Source organism: Nannospalax galili, unplaced genomic scaffold, assembly GCF_000622305.1.
Source record: "Nannospalax galili isolate Female #2095 unplaced genomic scaffold, S.galili_v1.0 scaffold583, whole genome shotgun sequence".
NCBI classification, from domain to species: domain Eukaryota; kingdom Metazoa; phylum Chordata; class Mammalia; order Rodentia; family Spalacidae; genus Nannospalax; species Nannospalax galili.
Window position 1 is genome coordinate 432,068 of NW_008349469.1, and position 5,091 is coordinate 437,158.

The 5,091-nt window shown below is 34.2% G+C and overlaps 1 pseudogene; it reads right to left on the bottom strand.

The window, feature by feature from the left end:
- Positions 1–637: 637 nt before the first annotated feature.
- On the bottom strand, positions 638–1,623 carry LOC103745059 (annotated as a pseudogene).
- Positions 1,624–5,091: the final 3,468 nt, after the last annotated feature.

Sequence of the window (5,091 nt, forward strand, 5' to 3'; positions counted from 1 at the left end):
TATAGCATTTCCTATAATTTAATTCTAGTTTTATTCATTTGTATTAATATGAAATTTAGAACTACTGGTTTGATCCTTTTGTGTATAACTGAAAATAACTGATGAAACATTTGTGAATATGTTCAAAAAATAAATTGTATATTAAAATACGGCAGTAATAAAAGGGTCATGGTGAAAACTGACATCATGTGTGATTATTTCCTTTGTTGTAGTACATTTATCCTCTTATGACATGGACCTGATGTTATTATTTTGTGTAGATGAGGAAATGGAGACTTAAGTTTTTTTAACTTATTAAATATTATTCAGTTAATAAATTATATCATGTCATGAACATAATGACTTTTGAATCTGTTGTTATGCCACCAAAATTATGGTGCAAAATATTATTTAATGTAGGCTTAACAATTACGAACATGTTTTGTGAGGAAAACTAGTTTCCATTAAAAATAGATGTACAGATGCATATTTCATGATTTTCAGTTACTACATGAATTTTTAAAATCATGTTCTTGAATATATCCAAGATAAAGAAGCTCCACATGCCACAAAAAAGGCTTTCAACTGTTCAACTGGAGAGAGAGAGAGAAAGAGAGAGGGAGGGAGAGAGAGAGAAAGAGAGACTAAGGAGGAATCACTATGGTAATAAAGACAAACCATGGCAAGAACTTAGCATGACTGTTAGCTTAGCTTCCTGGATCCCTCTCTTCTCATGGACTCTGTTGAAAGCACTTTTCACTGCCTTGTTTCTGAGACTGTAAATGAGTGGGTTCAGCATGGGGGTCACAATGGTGTTAACACAGAAGCCACTTGATCTTTTCCTAAGGAGTAGAATTTACTTGGTTTTAAATACGTAAGATTAGAGTGCCATAAAATACAGTGACTCCCATGAGATGAGAGGCACATGTGGAGAAGGCTTTTTGCTTGCCTGCAATGGACTTGATTTTCAAATTTGTATGAAGAAATGATATATAGGATACTGATACTGAAACAAGGGACATCATCAATGTAGAACCTGCAAAAATGAATATCATGATTTCAACATCATGTGTGTCACTATAGGACAGGGCTAAAATTGGGAATATGTCACCAAAAAAGTGATTAATAACACTTTGGGAGTTGCAGAAAATCAATGTACTCATATAAAGCAAACTGACAGAGAAATCAATAGCTCCCATCATATAAGACACAGTGAGGAAGGCACAGTAGCATCTTGTGGACATCATGGCTGGGTAGTGTAAAGGGCTGCAAATAGCCACATAGTGGTAGGCCATTGACAAGAGAAGGAAACACTCAGCACCAGCCAACAGGACAAAAATGTACATCTTTGTGAAGCATCTCATGAAGGAAATGATCTTGGTCAATGTCAGCATGCTTTCTAAGCTTTTAGGTGTGATGACAGTTGAATAACTTACATCAATGAATGACAAGGGACTGAGGAAAAAAAATACATGGGGGTGTGAAGCTGGGCATCTAGATAAATGATGAGAATCATCCCAGTTCCCAGCATAGTAACGAGATATATCAGGAGAAACATTCAGAGAGAGCCAGCTGGTCCTCCTTGGAATCTGTCAGTCCCATCAGGATGAAGTCAGGCTCATTTGTGTAATTCCAGTTTTTCATAGTGATCTTCCCTGAACTGTTGAGTAATTATAAGTGATACTTAACTAGGATGACTCAGAAAACAGTTGGGTTTGTGTGTATATTCCATTATTTTCACAATGTTTCAGTTGTTGGAAAATTAACATTCATTTTACAGTGCTTTACTATAGAAATTGTTCCCCAGTAACATTGTATCTGTAAATTATTTTTAATATAATATAATAAAGAATAGCATGCTTCATAATTTCAATGAAGAGGTAAGTATCCCAAGTACTTTGTTTTATGAACATCTCTAATCTAAATGAAAGTTATACAGTAGGTATTCTACCCACTGATTTTAGAAGAGGAAAAGGCTGCAGAAAGCAGATGAAGTCATTGTAAGTCCATCTACTGACTGCTTTGCCAATGCATTTTGACTGATAAAGACATGCACAGGATACTTTATTCAAAGTTAAATTATGTTCAGTAAACACAAAGTATTAAACTTATTACAAAGATTGAAAGCAAATTTATCATTTGTTGGTCATTTCTTTTCAATATCAATTAATACTAATTAAAAATGTTTCACTTTTTAATGAAGCTTAATAGTTGCATTAAGACATATAACATCATTGAAGATCTGATGCGCTGCTTTCTTAATTCATAATTCTTCTAGAATAATATTTTCAGAATATAAGCAATACTTGTAAACTGATTCTATTAAAAGAACATTTCTGTTTCTACAAATACTAACATTACTTGCAATCAGTGCAAATGATATGAATACACATTTTTAAATAAAAATTCTATTCTATTTTAACTTATGCAAACCCTTCCAATTTTAACAATACTTACAGTAATCAAAACTTAGCAGCAAACAACAACAACAATACTAAAGTAACTAAATATTTCAAATTTCATTTGGTTGAAACTTTATCAAATCCCTATTTTTCTCACAAAAGAATAGAAAATTGTGTTTATAACTTTGAAAAGTATGTACTACACCATTCCTTTTCCTTGAGATTAGTATTTACACATTTAAGGGCATTGATTTTCTTCCCAATGAGAGGCAGATAATATCTCCCAAGAAATTTTTCTGAGGTCTTGGTCAAATGGAAAATTTCTCAGGATACAGCCCTGAAGGATCCCAGGAGCTACTGGGAATATAAGCAGGGTAGTCCATATCTTGACTCTCTACCTGATAATCCAGGTGCCTCCTATAAGGACCTGAGTCTCCAGCAACATGTGGTCCTCCTCAAGTGCCCATTTCCAAGTAAGGTTAGTTGGCAAGTTTTCAAGAAAGCAGTTCAAGGATGAATTCAGTGAAGGTTTTGTTTTCCCTAGGGGCCTCATAAGTAAACATGAGGACTTTGTTTTCTTTTCTGATGTACTACACTATAATCTATATTTTATAATAGTGTATAAAATACACTATTTTATATTTATATGTAAATATAAAATATTCAGATCAACACATTAATTAGATACATCTTTGACAGACCATATTTAGATACTATACCATAGTAAAAGGAATCTTTTAGTAACATATGTGGTTACTTTACCAATGATACATTGATGGATGGAATGGTAAGTTTTCATTAAGATGTACTTCCATAAGTATGACTCTGTCAAGGGTAAAACGTGTTCATTAAAAACAGTAGAATATCCAAATGAGGCAGCAAAAGGAGAATACAACAATTTACATAGAGAGATCTAAAATATTCTTAGGAGACTTGCATTCATTCATAACAAAGTAAATTTTCACATAAAGACTAGGTCAGGAAAGTGTGTGCATGTCCTAGGATTTCAGGGCATAGTTTATATATTTGGATCAAGATATTTTGTACCTGCTATGTCTTTAATGAACATTTTGAGGACAGTATTCTTTATACAAAGATTCTTATTTGATGCTGACCAGAAAAGTTAATAAATAGATTTTAAAAACCCACATCCAACCACATGACAAACAGGTGGTGACTTGAGATATAAGAAAATGAAAGTTTAAGGCTGACTTTCCCCACAAATCCCATTTCAATAGATGTTCTTTCTGCTTGCCAAGGTCAAAGCAAGGTTTTCTTGTACCACTTTTTCTTCCTTAATGTTGATATTAATCCAATGTGTATCAGTTTATGCTGGCAAGATAGTGTATTAGCATAGTGGCAGCAAAATTAAAATTCTGTTTGGAGATATTTTCCTAAAATAGTCTTTGAATTTTTCATACATACATACAATATATTTGGATAGCTCCCACCACACCTTCATTGTCTCCCTCCCAAATCTGCCAACCATTTCTTCGCTCCCACTAGCCTCTTTTCATATTAATGTGTTTCTGTTTTGTTCTGAGAGATAATGGATTTCACCACAGCCATCTTACTGACAGTGGGTTTGGAATTTTCTGTTGGAGGCTGATGGGCTTTCCACTTACTGGTTAGACAAAGAAAGCAGTGACTCCTCATTTTTCAGAATCTTTCAGTGGTCAACAGTTCAGTGAGGGTGGTTAGTTCTCCCTGATTATTCCTCCATCCTTGGTTGGCAGACCTATTCATGTGGAGGCTCAGTGCAGGCAAATGCAGTTGCACTGAATTCATGATTGGAATGATGTGTCATGTCCAAAATATGACCTTACATAACTTTTCTCCATATTTCATAGTTCTTACTTTTTTTTTCCTGTTCCCTTTTCCAGAACATTCTCTGAGCTTTGGAGAAATTACTTGTTTCTGACTGAACAGTCAAACCCCACTTACACTCAGTTGTAAATCAATCACATGTCCCTGTATTTATCGCCTTTCACTTCAAAGAGAGGATTTCCTGGTTAAGACTGAGATTAGAATTTGTTTATGGGCATAAATATAAATATTTATAGTTTGATACATATCAAATCAGCTAACATTTGTAACCTCATCTCTAAGGCCTATTACTTTCCCCAGAAATGAATATTTTAATCAGAACTTACAGTGGAAAAATGGATTTTTTTCTTTTTTAAAATGAATTTTTAAAACATCATATTTATCATTTTTTGTGTATGATTGTATTGCCTATATGTATGTATTTGCACCTGTGTCCTGCAGTGCCTGCAGAGATCAAGAGAGGGTGCCGGATCACCTGGAACGGGAGTTATGGATAGTTGTTAGGTACCTTGTGGGTGCTGGGAACCAAATTCAGGTCCTCTGAAAGAGCAGCCAGCGCTCTTAACTGGTGATCCATCTCTCCAGCCTCAAAATATATCACCTCTGTAGAGGAAGCCTCAAGTTCAATGAGAGATTGGGCTGTTAGTACCACAATGACTGTACCACTCTTGTGTCATTGGGCAAGATTTGCTGGCAGGTTGATATTGTAGGTTATAGAATTTATGATGTTTAATTATCTTCCAATTAAAAGATAATGCATTTAAGTTCTCAGTTCAGCACACTTTGAACTAGTTCTTAATTATGTATTCACTTTTTAACCCTCTCTGTTTTTCTTCATTTGTTAAATAATTTTTGCTACTCCTTTATTTTTCATCTTTGAATG